This window comes from Sapajus apella, unplaced genomic scaffold, assembly GCF_009761245.1.
Source record: "Sapajus apella isolate SASKATOON/1434 unplaced genomic scaffold, GSC_monkey_1.0 scaffold666, whole genome shotgun sequence".
Lineage (NCBI taxonomy): Eukaryota > Metazoa > Chordata > Mammalia > Primates > Cebidae > Sapajus > Sapajus apella.
Window position 1 is genome coordinate 1,129 of NW_022437592.1, and position 15,352 is coordinate 16,480.

Sequence of the window (15,352 nt, forward strand, 5' to 3'; positions counted from 1 at the left end):
TGGCTCATGCCTGTAATCCCAGCACTTTGGGGGGCTGAGGAGGGTGGATCACTTGAGCCCAAGATTTCGAGAGCATATTCACTCTCCGTCTCTACAGGGCAAAACCCTGGTTAATAAATTAGCCAGGTGTGGTGGTGCATGCCTGTAGTTCCAGCTACTCAGGAGGCTGAGGTGGGAGGATCACCTGAGCCCAGAAAGTTCAGGCTGCAATAAGCCCAAATCATACCACTGCACTCCAGCCCAGGTGATAGGAGTGAGGCCCTTTCTCCAAAAACAAAATTTAAAAATTACATATAATATATTGTAGAAAAATATAGATCAACAAAAACATGTTTAAAACTCTATATAATTCTACCACCCAGAGGGTAGTTACACTGTTATCATTCAGGCTGGTTCTTCTATTCACACATACACACACACACACACACAATTTTTCTTTTTTTTTTTTTTTTTTTGAGACGGAGTTTCGCTCTTGTTACCCGGGCTGGAGTGCAATGGCGCGATCTCGGCTCACTGCAACCTCCGCCTCCTGGGTTCAGGCAATTCTCCTGCCTCAGCCTCCTGAGTAGCTGGGATTACAGGCACGCACCACCATGCTCAGCTAATTTTTTGTATTTTAAGTATAGACGGGGTTTCACCATGTTGACCAGGATGGTCTCGATCTCTTGACCTCGTGATCCACCCGCCTCGGCCTCCCACAGTGCTGGGATTACAGGCTTGAGCCACCGCGCCCGGCCAATTTTTCTATAAAAATTAGATCACTCCTCTTGCACTGTTTTGTAATGTGGTATTGTTTTTGCTTAATAAATAATATATGTGACTGGTTTTTCATGTCATTATTCTTTTACTGAATCATTTTTTGTTAAGATAAACTTTTTTCCTTTATTATAATTTAATGTAATATTTCATGCATTCAAATTAAAGCATTACATTACAAATGTAATCTTATGAATTACCATGGACTCCCATCTGGCTACAGGATGAGAAAAACCTACTCCCATCATCTTGCTAGGCTAGCATATATTTAGTTCTTATTATGCGTTAGATACTGTCTTTATGTGCAGTAACTCCTACCGCCATCAAAACAATTCTCTGAGATAGTGATATTATTATCACCATGTTACTATGGGGAAAGGCACAGAGAGGTTAATCAGCTTACCCAAGGTCACACAGGGGATGAATGGAAGGAGAAGGGCTGGAAATGTTGAAGACGGGCTTGATGATGAATGCATATGGAAGGTGAGGGGGCAGAGGTGTCAGCAGTGACTCCTAGGTTTCTGGCTGTTGAGACTGAGGAGCAGGGATGCCCCTGACTGAGACAGGAAAGGCAGGAAGAGAAACTAATTTAGGAGTAGAATAAAATCAGGAACTCTATGTTGGAGGCATTAATGTGAAAGGACCTATGGGACATGAATATGGAAATGAACGAATGACTATAGAATGAGGAAGTGCATGAATGACTTGATGAATGACAAATCCCCAGTGATAGGGTTCGGATCTGTGTCCTTGCCCAAATCTCATGTGGAATTGTCATCCTCAGTGCTGGAGGTGGGTATGATGGGAAGTGATTGGATCGTGGGGGTGGATTTCCCTGCCGGTGCTGTTTCTGGAATAGTGAGTTCTCACAAGATCAGTTGTTTTAAAAGTGTGCAGCACCTCCTCCTTTTCTCTCAGTCCTGTGCCCGCCCCTGCATTGCCTTCTGCATGAGTAAAAGCTTCCTGAGGCCTCCCCAGAAGCAGATCCCAGCATCACGCTTCATATACAGCCCGCAGAACTGTGAGCCAATTAAACAACTTTTCTTTACAAATTCCAGCACTTTGGGAGGCCGAGGCGGGTGGATCATGAGGTCAAGAGATCGAGACCATCCTGGTCAACATGGTGAAACCCCGTCTCTACTAAAAAATTAGCTGGGCATGGTGGCACACACCTGTAGTCCCAGCTACTCGGGAGGCTGAGGCAGGAGAATTGCTTGAACCCAGGAGGTGGAGGTTGCGGTGAGCCGAGATCGCGCCATTGCACTCCAGCCTGGGTAAGAAGAGCGAAACTCCGTCTCAAAAAAAAAAAACGAATAACCTAGTCTGGTTTTTTTTTGTTTTTTTTTTTTTAAGACAAGGTCTCTGATGCCCAGGCTTAAGTACAGTGGCACGATCTTGGCTCACTGCAACCTCCACCTCCTGGGTTCAAGAGATTCTCCTTCCTCAGCCTCCTGAGTAGCTGGGATTACAGGTGCCTGCCATCGTGCCCAGCTAATTTTTATATTTTTAGTAGAGTCTGGATATCACTGTGTTGGCCAGGCTGGTCTTGAACCCCTGACCTCAGGTAATCCACCTGCCTCGGCCTCCCAAAGTGTTGGGATTGCAGGCGTGAGCCACCGCGCCCGGCTTAGTCTCAGGTATTCCTGTATAGTAATGTGAGCATGGACTAATCAGGCAAGGTTATTCTCAGCACAACAATAGACAGCTCTGGCCCGTCATGTTAGAAAGGCATAGAGCTGAAGTGTAACGATGAGAAGGTTCACAGCTGCTTACAGCAGGCCGGGCGGAGAGGATGCATAGACACACAGGATGGAGGCAGGTTGTTTTCAGTGATGTTTACCAAGTACCCAGGATCCTGCAGCTGCTCCATCTGCGAGTGGCTGCTGCTCTCTCTTGGGAAGATTCCTTCTGATCTTGGCAGTAAGATTTGGGGTGAAGGCTGTGTCCAGAACTGGATCCTGCCACCCCAACACCCTGCGGAGAACAAGGCACATTCCTTAGCACTCAGGAGAGAGGCAGAGGGACGGGAGGTTTCAATCCCCTTTCTCAGGAGACAAAGGGCTCTTCATGATTTAATTAAAAATGCCCATCAAAACCTCAGAAGATAGGGGTTAGTTGGGATGAAATAAAAATAGTTGGAGTGAACACATTACAATTTCATTTCATTTCAGGGATATCTATGAGGTTCTAATATTAGAGAGAGGCTTAATCCATCAATAAATTCCCATCTGGCCTGCCACACTGGGGGCATTTCTGAAGATGCTTGGAGAGTCCTCTGTCCTTTGTTTCTCTGTTGAAGGAGAACCACAGAGTGTGACAGTGTCTGGTATGTGGCAGGCACTAAAGTAACACATGCAGAAGGAAGGAGGGAGTTCCTTCTCTGCTCCTCTAAGCTTCAGATTTAGAATTTGCCTAATTTTGGGGCAAGACAAAGCCTTGCGACCTCCACAGAGTTGTCCCTTTGCATGGACAACTTTTCCTGTAAATAACACATGACTCACTCCCCGGCACTTCCAGTCTTTGCTCACGTGTCACTTCCTCACTGTGGCCAGCCCTGCCACCCCTATTTAAAATGACAGCCCTCCTACCCCCGACCCTCCTGACCCCCCACCCTCCTGACCCCCCCCCTCCTGACCCCCCCACCCTCCTGACCCCCCTCCTAACTCACCCTCCTGACCCCCACCCTCCTGACCCCCCACCCTCCTGACCCCCACCCTCCTGACCCCCCACCTTGCTCCGTGCATCTCCCCCAGAGCTCAACCTCACACCCTACATCATCACTTATTATTTGTTCGTTGTCTGTTTCTCCTCACTAGAATGAAGGCCCCACAAAAGCAGGGATTTTTGTCTGTTTTGCTCATTAATGTATATGTGCTGTGCATAGTGCCTGCCTCAATAAATATCTGTTGGACAAATGCATCAATTAATAAGGCAGAGAAGAAATTTTTTGTTAACTGCAATTACTATTGCTTTCCAAAGACAGCAGACCCCAAGGATAATCCCAGGATGCTGGAGCCCACAGAGCCGAGGTGCCTCATCCCCAGGCGCAGCTGCCCCACAGACTCCAGGTGCTCTGGAATAAGCCCCGAGTCAGGGAATGAAATACTCTTCCGGCAGCAACTCGAGGGCCCAGACCCTCACTTCCCACTAACTCCCCGGCTCAGCGCCCACCAGCCAAGTCCAAATCCACACAGGCTGTTCCCACTCTGGCAATGGTGGGGAAAAAACCAATACCCAGTGCCCAGAAGATCAGTGTGATGTACACAAAAGCCGCTTTCTTGCCTTTTGCAAATGCAGCATGGCTGCCCAGGCTCACGTAGCCAGAGAGCAGGCTCTGGGGAGCGGTCCAGGAAAGCACTGGACAGTAGTCATCTGTCTGGAAAATATTAGCGCATAGTCTGATGTCTTCCAAACCTGAGCCAGGTCACCCCTTCTGTCACTGACAGAAATAAACAGTTCTTGGTCTTGAAACACACAGGACTTTCCCCAGTTACTGCTGCTGCTAGCACTGGCTTACTTAGTCTTTCATGGTTTAGAGCCTGTTTTCCTCCGGAAGCAAAAATTTGGCTTGGGCGACCTGAAGAGAAGTGAAACATTTTTAAATGTACAGTTAGGTTCTTTTTCCCAAGGGTAGTTTCTTGGAAATCTCTGGCTTTTCCAGCAACAGCTGAAAAATCGAGGCCTAATGTGATACTCCCTAAGTGTTACAGAGTCAGAGAACTTTACAGATGGAAAGAATCAACCTCCCTTCTCTGGATGGCCTTCAATTCAGATGACTGCAGCCCAGATCATCTAGAGCCACTCCCCTTCATTTCTTCCTCCTGGCACACAGTCTAGAGACCCTGCCCAGCTTTGAAAATACTACCGGTATTCAGACTCTATTTAAAGACTAGACCTCGACCATACATGCAACCTTCCTATCACAGTGTACAGGGGACAAGATGATTTCACATCTGAACTATAATAAACATTGACTCCTGCCCCACATCAAACAGAAAAAGGAATTAAGATGGATCGTAGGCCTAGATGTGAATGTGAAGATCACAGACCTTCCTGCTTCTGGAGGAAAACAGGAGAGTATCTTCATTACCTTGGGGCAGGCAAAGATTTCTTAACCAGAACACAAAAAGCACGAACCATAAAGAAGAGATTGTTAAATTGGACCTCATAAAAATTTAACAATACAGCTAAAGACTTTGACAGTACCAAGTGTTCTTGAGACTGTGAAGCAACTTTACTAGTGGAGTGTGCTTTGGTGCCACTACTTTGGAAAACTGTTTGGCAGTGTCTACTAAGACAATAGCACAAAATGAGTGCACAGGTTCACTGAACACAGTGCAGCCCTAATCATTGTATCGAGGAGAGGAAATAACCCAGATACCCATAACAGGAGAATGGGTAACTAAATACATGGTGCTATATTCATAATTATTTCCAATTCTCATCATAACTCATAATTCCTTATGTCATATATTTATGATAATTTATAACAAATTATTGTACAGCAGAGGTTGGTGAGCTGTGACCCACAGGCCAGCCTGTAGCCTACTTTTTGTTTGTGTATTGTTTATTGCTGCATTTGAGCTACAATGGCAGGGTTGAATAGTTGTAACAGAGACTATGACTTCTATAAGCAAAGGTATTTATTATCTGGTTCTTTGCAGAAATAGTTTGCTGACGTCTGGTATACAGCAATGGAAAAGTCAGACTCTATTACATGCAAAAACATGGATGGATCTTGCAGACATCATGCGGGGCAAAAGAAGCCAAATACGGCTGGGCACGGTGGCTCACACCTGTCATCCCAGCACTTTGGGAGGCCGAGGCAGGTAGATCACCCAAGATCAGGAGTTCGAGACCAGCCTGGCCAACATGGTGAAACCCTATCTCTACTAAAAATACAAAAATTAGCTGGACATGGTGGCTGGCACCTGTAATCTCAGCTACTCAGGAGGCTGAGGCAGGAGAATCACTTGAATCTGGGAGGCAGAGGCTGTAGTGAGCCAAGATCATGCCACTGCACTCCAGCCTCGGAGACAGAGTGAGACTCTGCCTCAAAATAAATAAATAAGCCAAATACAAAAGAGTACAGCCCATGTGATTCCATTTACACAAAGTTCAAAGACAAGCAAAATGAATCCATGGTGATAGAGGTCAGAACAGTAGTTACAATAGTGGCAGGGAGGTATGAGGAAGAGGGCTCAAGGAAGCCTATGCTCTATATCCTGATGGGGGCAGTGGCTCAACAGGAGTATAATTATGTAAAAATCCATCAAGCTGCACAATTAGATTTTGTGCACTGCATATCACTTCTACCCTAATTTTTTTTTTTTTTTTTTTTTTGAGACGGAGTTTCGCTCTTGTTACCCAGGCTGGAGTGCAATGGCGCAATCTCGGCTCACCGCAACCTCCGCCTCCTGGGTTCAGGCAATTCTCCTGCCTCAACCTCCTGAGTAGCTGGGATTACAGGCACGCGCCACCATGCCCAGCTAATGTTTTGTATTTTTAGTAGAGACGGGGTTTCACCATGTTGACCAGGATGGTCTCGATCTCTTGACCTCGTGATCCACCCGCCTCGGCCTCCCAAAGTGCTGGGATTACAGGCTTGAGCCACCGCGCCCGGCCCCAATTTTTTTTAATAAAGGGAACAACTGCCGGTCTCCAAGCGGGGCCTGCCACATGCAAAGCAAGTGGTGCAGTTTCCTCCTTCACCCCCGAGATCAGATTCAGTAATAGTGGGGCCATGCCATGGTCCCTTTCTGAATAGAGCACCCCAGATGGTGGCTTTTCTACCCACAGGCCACCACACACAATATCACTTAACCCCATCAACCTGGTTCCAAATTCCTGGATCCAGCTGATGGTGCCAAAGCCAACCTTCCACATCTGGTCCTCATGCTTAGTCCACTTACAGACCACCTAGGGGCTTGCTAGCAATGCTGATTCCAGGCCCCTCCTCTCCCAATTCCTAGTTCTTTTGAGTCCTGGGTGGGATCCAGGAAACTGCATTGTCAGCAAGTCCTGCAGGTGATTTTGATGCAGATGGACCAGAGACTATACTGGAGAAATGCTCTGTGCAGGTCGAGGGAGTGGGCATGAGGATGCAAAGGGGAGAAGGCAAAAGAGTGAAATTGCTCTGGACCAGAAAGGGAAGGAGAGAGCTGAGAGGAAGATGTAGTGGAAGAGGAGGCGAGTGAGGCTGAGGGAGAGCAGGTGATGAGGTGGCCTTGATGAAGTGATGAGGTGGCCATGCGGTGTGTGAGTCATGGGAAACCTGTTTTCTACCTCTCCACCAAAGAGTTGGTAACATATCTGTTTCTTACTAATATGCTGTGAAGTTGGCACTTGCGGGGTGTGTTGAAGGGCTGAGTCCGCCTTTACAGGGTGAGAAAAGAGGCTATCCAGAGAGGTTCTGTTCTGTCACATGTGGATTTGATTGCCGCAGAGGAAAACGAGTATCATCCTCCTTGCTGCACTTGAGTTCAATCATTCCCATCAAACCTTCCGGCTTTTTTTTTTTTTTTTTAAGATGGAGTCTCGATTTGTCACCCAGGCTAGAGTACAATGACACGATCTTGGCTCACTGCAACCTCCACCTCCTGGGTTCAAGCAATTCTCCTGCCTCAGCCTCCCGAGTGGTTGGGACTATAGGCATGCCATCACACCCAGCTAATTTTTCTATTTTTAGTAGAGACGGGGTTTCACCATATTGGCGAGGCTGGTCTCGAGCTCCTGACCTCATGATCTGCCCACCTTGGCCTCTCAAAGTGCTGGGGTTACAGGTGTGAGCCACCGCGCATGACAACTCTCTGGTTTTCTTCATTTGGTCCAGCTTTAAACTTGCCTCAGCCCACATTCAGTTACATGCGTAGGTGTGTATGCAGATGCCTGAGCAGGCCCCTATGGGCAAGACCAACTAAGCCAGCTGATGTGTTGTGAATGAAAGAGTGGGCATGAGATAAATTACATTAAAGAAATTGATGACGTCTCTGTAACTTACAGAAAAAAAACAGGTCTTTAGGGACTGATACATTATAACCTCCAAGGTATATGTTTAAGTTTAAAAGGCAAGGTGTTTTAGTACAACATGATTTGTGAACAATCGGTGGGGGAGGGATGCATCTGCAGGTTTTTATGTATTAAATGTCTTAGGAAGAAACACTGAGAACTAGCAGAGTGATGGGCTCCAAGAAAGGAAATTGGGCATGGAAGATAATCAAGCTTGGGAATAAGACAATTTTTTTTTTAAGTTACAGGATCTCACTCTGTCACTCCTGGCTGGCAGTGGCACCATTATAGTTAACTGCAACCTCAGGCTCCTGCGCTCAACTGATCCTCCCGCCTCAGCTTCCCATGTAGCTAGGATTACAAGCGTGTACCAGCACACACAGCTAAGTTTTAAAAAGTTTTTGTAGAGATGGGGTCTCACCACATTGCCCTAGTTGGTCTTGAACTCCTGGGCTCAAGCAATACTCCCACTTTGGCCTCCCAAAGCACTGGAATCGCAGGCATAAGCCACTGTGCCCGACCCAATTTTTATACTATATTGTTTGATGCTGTTTTTTTTACCTACATAATTTTTACTTATTAATGTTTAAGCTGTGCCTGGCAGAACAAACACACAGCAGATGTTGGCTGTTCAGGCTATTGCATCTTATCTGAATTCTAACAGCTCCTTGTAAAGAAGGTTACTTTGATGCAGCGAAACTTAGATAAATAGACTCATAAGGGCTACCCAATGGAGTCTCTGCTACCAAGCCCAGGGTTTGGCCCTTGGCATTAGCATTCTGAAACTCTATTTGAGAACCCTTAGTATCCTACCAAAATTTTAATAAATACTCCTCCAGAACAGGGTTCTGTGACCAATACGTTTGGGTGACACTTAAAATTAAGTGTTTAAGTGTTAATAAGCAGGTTACTTACTGAAGAATTTATCATCTACAGGTATTGATCGACTTACGATCTGTGCAACTTACGACCATTCGACTTTACGACCACAATCGCTAGCCATGACTGCTCTGCGTCTGGCAGCGCAAACGTTGCCCAGCTGGGCATACGACAGTGCGGACCAGCTTCCAGCAGCACTACCATCTCTGCATGCACCATTTCAACTGTTATCCCAGACTCGGTACAGCAATTTGTGTTTTGTGTCTTGGATATTTTTCATCAAACCCCTCCCAATAAACTTCTTATACATTTCGAGGCAATGGACCCAAACATCGAACGATATGCAAGGATTGAATGGATGGCGCACAATGTGTTTCGTCCGTATCGTGAAATTTATGAAGAAAAAAAGAAAGATACAATTCAGACGAAGCTCACCATGTTCATGAAAAAACCAACTCCGGTAACCCCAACTGCTGCCTCAGATGACAACATCAACAATCCGCAGCCAAGCACCAGCGGCCAATAAAATGTTTCATACATGTTTATATATTTTGATATGTTTTCCAATTGGGAAAATGTTTCCTATGGTATTTTTTAAACCTGTATTTTGTATTTTTGTATGTTTTGCAAATATTAAACCAGTTGTACTGGTAATGCAGTGTTTTACTTAAACCTGACGAATGTAAAATTAAGAAACAAAATGGTAGCCGGGCGCGGTGGCTCAAGCCTGTAATCCCAGCACGTTGGGAGGCCGAGGCGGGTGGATCACAAGGTCAAGAGATCGAGACCATCCTGGTCAACATGGTGAAACCCCGTCTCTACTAAAACTACAAAAAATTAGCTGGGCATGGTGGCGCGTGCCTGTAATCCCAGCTACTCAGGAGGCTGAGGCAGGAGAATTGCCTGAACCCAGGAGGCGGAGGTTGCAGTGAGCCGAGATCGCGCCATTGCACTCCAGCCTGGGTAACAAGAGCAAGACTCCGTCTCAAAAAAAAAAAAAAAAAAAAAGAAACAAAATGGTGTAGAGATGATACAAATGGCATAAAATGAACAAAGAAAATTATGATATATAACAATAATGAAAGAAAATTATGATAAAATATGACTTAAAGATTTTTATAACATCATTTCACAGTATTGTACATAATAGCCTACTCAACTTATGACCAAATCGTGTTACGACCAGTCTGTCGGAACCAATCGTGGTCGTAAGTCGAGCACTAGCTGTATAGGTTTTTATGCATTAAACGTCTTACAAAGAAACACCAAAAACTAGCAGAGTGATGGGCTCCAAGAAGATAAATTGGCATGGAAAATAATCAAGCTTGGGAATAAGACCATTTTTTTTAAGCGACAGGGTCTCGAGGGGTCAACACACATCCATCAAGAACAAGCCATTTGCACTTTTGCAGATCATCTTTGGTTTCCCCTTTTTCGAAAAGATTATTGTATCAGGGGCCACCATGGAGCAGTCAGTCTCAAGCCATGTGGGCAGGCAGTCCTGGCAGCCATCAGAATGTTCAGAAGGAGTTTACAAAAGTATAGCCCAAAAGCCTACAGTTTTACTAATAGAAACTGCTGAAAGTAAAGCCTACAAAATCTCTTTGGCTTGTAGAGATATTTTTAAAACGGGAATATTTAATTATGGCATAGGGCATAGGCAATAAGAAACAAAAAGTTTAAGAAGCACAATCATGGATGTACCATAGCAGAATAACAGCTGCCGCTGATGGAAACACTGTTACAGATCCATGGAAAACACATAGAATTTTGACTTTTCCATTAAAGCACAACTTTAAGTTTTTTTATTAAGATGCATTAGTTGTATGTATACTGCTCAGTGGGGTTTTTATTTTTTTAGCTTTTATTTCTTTTTTTCAGACATAGTCTCATTCTGTCACCCAGGCTGGAGTGCAGTGCCACAATCTCAGCTCACTGCAGCCTTGACCTGCCAAGCTCAGGTGATCCTCCCACCTCAGGCTCCTGAGTAACTGGGAATACAGGCATGCACCACCACACCTGACTAATTTTTGCATTTTTTGTAGAGATGAGGTTTTGCTGAGTTGCCCTGCCCAGGCTGGGCTCGAAATCCTGGCCTCATGTGATCCACCTACCTCAATCTCCCAAAGTGCTGGGATTACAGGTTTAAGCCTCTGTGCCAGGCCTGCTCAGTGAATTTTTACATACATACACATCTGTACCCACCACTCAGATCAAGATATAACACATCTCCAGCTCCCCTTCATGAATGCACCAGTTTATGAAGGTTCCTTCACGCCCCTTCCTTGTCCACCTCCTGCTTCAGGGACCAGTACTCTGACTAATTTTGCCTGTTCTTGAACTTCATAAAAGTAGAATGTCATAGAATGTACTCTTGTGTCTGGCTTTCTTAGCTTACTGTTATAGCCAAGAGAGGTACCATACTGCTGAATGTATTATTAATTTATTCTTTTTCATTGCTATGTAAATTTATTTGATAGACATTTGGGTTTTGCAGACATTTTGTTGCTACCTTTTATCATAATACCAACAAAATACTTACGCTAACATCCAAGTTAGCGATAAACTATTGAATACTTTTCTTCTAAATTTGAAAACAAGACAAAAATATCGATTACTGGCTGGGTGTGGGTGGCTCATGCCTGTAATCCCAGCACTTCAAGAGGCTGAGACAGATGGATTGCTTGAGCCCAGGAGTTCAAGACCAGCCTAGGCAATATAGCAAGACCCTGTCTCTGCAATAAATAAATAAATAAATAAATAAATAAATAAAAATAAAAGTTAGCCAGGAGTGTTGGAGTGCACCTGTAGTCTCAGCTACTCAGGAGGCTGAGGTGGGAGAATCACTCTTGCCCTGGAGGTCAAAGCTGTAGTGAGACGCAGTCACGGCACTGCCACTCCAGCCTGGGCAACAGAGCAAGACCCTGTCAAAAAAAAAAAGCCTACTATCAGCACTTCTATTCAACACTTTATTAAGAGACCTGAGTTCTGGCCTTTACCCTGCCTTTAACTACATAAGGACCTTGAATAAGTCAATTAACCACTCTGCTTCTTAGTTTCATCATCTTTAAAAATAACTAGATAATGCTTAAGATCCCTTCTACACATAAATACCAAGCAAATGCCCCTTTTAAAAAAAAAAAAGTGATACACAACATGGATGAATGTTAAAAACATTATGCTAAGTGAAATAAGCCAGACACAAAAGAACATTTCCGCTTACATAAAGTATCTAGCACAGTCAAATTCACAGAGACAAGCTAGATCAACTAGGGGAAAAAAGAGAGGAGGCTCAACTAAAATCAGAAATGAAACATTACTACTGATTTCACAGAAATCAAAAGGATTACGACAGTGCTTTGAACAATCGTAAACCAACAAATTGGATAACCTAGATGAAATGGACAAATTCCTAGAAACACATGCTACCAAGACTGAGTCATGAAGAAATCAAAAAGTCTAAATAGACCTATAGTTTTAATAAGGAGATTGAATTGGTAATCAAAATAATGCCCAACAAAGAAAAGCTCAAGACCTCATGGCTTCAATGATGAATTCTACCAAACATTGGAAGGAGAATTAACACGAATCCTTCTCCAACTCTTCCCAAAAATTGAAGAGAAGGGAATACTTCCTAACTCATTCCATGAGGCCCTGATACCACAGACACAGGCACTACAAGAAAACTGCAGACCAATACCCCTGATGAATATTGATGTGAAAGTTAATGAAATATTAATTTTTTAAATATTTTTTAATGTCTCTATTATTAAACACAATTACAGGCATACCCATTTTTAGACTGCATTCTAGCCCGGGCAATAAAGCAACACCCCTGTTCTCTCTCCCTCTTCCTCTTTCTTCTTTCCTTCATTCTTTTTTTTTTTTCTTTTTTTTAATTCTTTCTCTTTTTTTCTTTCTCTCTTTCTTCCAAATAAAAAAGAAGAAAAAAAAAAAGAAAGTTAATGAAATATTAGCAAACTGGATTCAGCATCATATTAAAAAGATCATATTGAAAGAATTAGCCAAAGTAATTAAGCAAGAAAAAGAAATTAAAGGCATCCAAATTGGAGAGGTAAAAGTAAAATTATCTCTGTTCTCAAATGACGTAATTGTATATGTAGAAAACCCCAAAGAATCCACAACAAAACTATTAGAACTAACAAAGGATTCAGCAAAATTCCAGGAAACAAAATCACACAGAAAAATCAGTGGCATTTCTCTACACTAAAAATGAACAATCAGAAAAGGAAATTAAGAAAACAATTCCATTTACAACAGCACCAGAAAGAATAAAATACATAAGAATTAACTGAGGAAGTGAAAAACTTATACACTGAAAGCTACCAAAATATAGCTAAAAAAAATTAAGACATGATTAAATGAAAAGCAATTCTGTGTCTTTTCACTGGATTGGAAGACTAATACTGTTAAGATGTCAGTCCTACCCAAAGAGATCTACAGACTCAATGCAATTCCCATCAAAATCCCAAATGATATTTTTTATAGAAATAGAAACATTTATTCTAAAATTCATATGAAATCCCAAAGGATTCTGAATAGTCAAAACAATCTTGAAAGAGAAGAACTAAGTTGCAGGTTTCACAGATACATTTTTTCCATCACTGTGTGACCTTAGGCAAGTTACTGAACCTCTCTGTTCCCAAGTTTCCTCATCTGTAGATGGGGATAACATCACCCACATCATAGGGCTTTTATGAATATCAAATAAGTAAATGTATGGAAAATGCCTACAACACAGGCTGGAACATAGTAAGTACTATATAAAGAATAGCTGCTATTATTAATTTTTTAAAATTAATGTTACTTCCTGCATGCCTAGGGGAGCCTAGAGAATTTCTCCAGAGATATCTGGCTCTCTTGCAGGTAGTTTAGCCAAGTTATACCCATTTCTGAGAAGCATATTTTTTCTAGAGCAAAGACTTAGAGCCAAGTGCCAAAAAAGTAAATTAGCCAGAGAACTGAATCACTTGACTCACTCAGACAGGGAAAACCCCACAACTGCCATGCTCAGAACCTCACAGGGTGCCTCAGAATGCACCAGTTTAATAAACTGGGGAAAATTGGGGAGCTTGTTTCCTATCCTCTGACTTGACATTGGCAGCAAGGGGACAGCCCCAGCCATTGCTTTCCAAAGCCAACTCATGTCCTTCCATTGACCATAAAATAGTGCACTGTCCTAGACACAAGACTGTTACTCACCACCCCTGCCATTCACCTGGCACCCTAAGAAGGAACCTGTGCCTTCCAAAGACACACAGCTTAAGAGAATTCATCACTGAGCTGTCCCTGCAAGTGGAAACTTTCTCATTAAGAAGGCTGGAAGCAGGAGATGGAATGCCTGCATTTAATTCTGTACCCTTTCCTTGTGGGAAGCATTGGTTATCAATCCAGAGAAGCTGGAATCTTCCCTGGGAACCGCCTACAAGAGCGATAGGGGTCACCATTATTCTAAATATTCCCTACAGGCATTTGCAATGCAGTTCTTGCAGCTGGTTGCAAAAGTAGAAGACAGAAGGCAAGAAAACGAGCTAAATGAATCCCTGGCAAATATGAATCAAGAAAAGTGGCCTTTCTATACAAGGTTACACACTGGAACTGGGCCAGCTTGTCAGCTGGTTCGGGAAGCCAAGCCCCGGTCCAGGACATTTGCCTTTGAACTCAGGCCACTCATACAGGTCTGGCTGTTTGCCACCATCCCAGCAGGACCACATTCCAGGTGGAAATGCCAAAATGTGCACACTGGGAATTTCCAGCAGCTGAAACTCCTGCTCAGTCTGTGAAGTCAGTGCTAGTCCTTGTACTGACTCTAGCCAAGATCACCCTGGTTATTTCACTTTCTCTCGAGAGTAGCACATAGAGGTAAATACAGTATTGAGCAACTAGTGGAAATAGAAGGAATGGGGGTTTTCTGGTGGCTGACTCAAGCTACCTGTATCGGCTGTGACTCAAAAATCCATCTTTCTGGAACTCAAGTCATTGTGAGCAACAACCTCTTATCCTTGAACCAAAGTCAAAAATAAATATGACATGGGATCAGGCATTGATGCAGGAGCTTAATTATAAATTGACTGCTCTCCCCAGAAGAAGAATCACTGATTCAAGCTTTCTTGATTTCACAAGACTTAAACCATTTTTGCTTCTGCAAAATCACAGTCGAAGACATCTTTGAGCAAGTTACCCCAAGTCTCTTACATGAGGATCTACGAAATCTAATTTTCCAAAAATGTAATGCCAAGTAAATGTTTGCTTCCCCAAACAACGCTTCTTGTAAACAAACAAACAAAATGCTGATGCTGCTACTTCTTCTTATTCTTCTTTGAAAATCAGGTGATTAAATTTATAGGGTCCACCATTTCTTTTTCGCCTTGAGTGCTAGGAAGCCCAGAGTCAAATTTCATGCTCAAACTATTTATCCACATTCCTGATAGGATATTTTCCTCTTTGCCATTATGGAGCTTCCAGTCTCTTTTTAAATGCTTCATTTTCACCACATTTTAAGTTGTAAAACCCGCCAGGTCCTTTTTAAATAAAGAGGCAGAATAAAATTAATTAATTAATTAGCCGGGCGCAGTGGCTCAAGCCTGTAATCCCAGCACTGTGGGAGGCCGAGGCGGGTGGATCACGAGGTCAAGAGATCGAGACCATCCTGGTCAACATGGTGAAACCCTGTCTCTACTAAAAATAC

The 15,352-nt window shown here is 43.5% G+C and overlaps 1 long non-coding RNA gene across 1 annotated transcript in view; it reads right to left on the bottom strand.

Moving 5' to 3' along the window:
* Positions 1-3,304: 3,304 nt before the first annotated feature.
* The window catches only part of LOC116546197, a 15,227-nt gene continuing 3,179 nt past the window's right edge, over positions 3,305-15,352 (bottom strand). Inside the window, exons 2-3 of the long non-coding RNA XR_004266622.1 lie at positions 6,237-6,245; positions 3,305-3,319 (exon numbers count right to left, since the gene is read on the bottom strand). This is a non-coding gene — a long non-coding RNA (uncharacterized LOC116546197). The remainder of the gene's footprint in view (positions 3,320-6,236; positions 6,246-15,352) is intronic.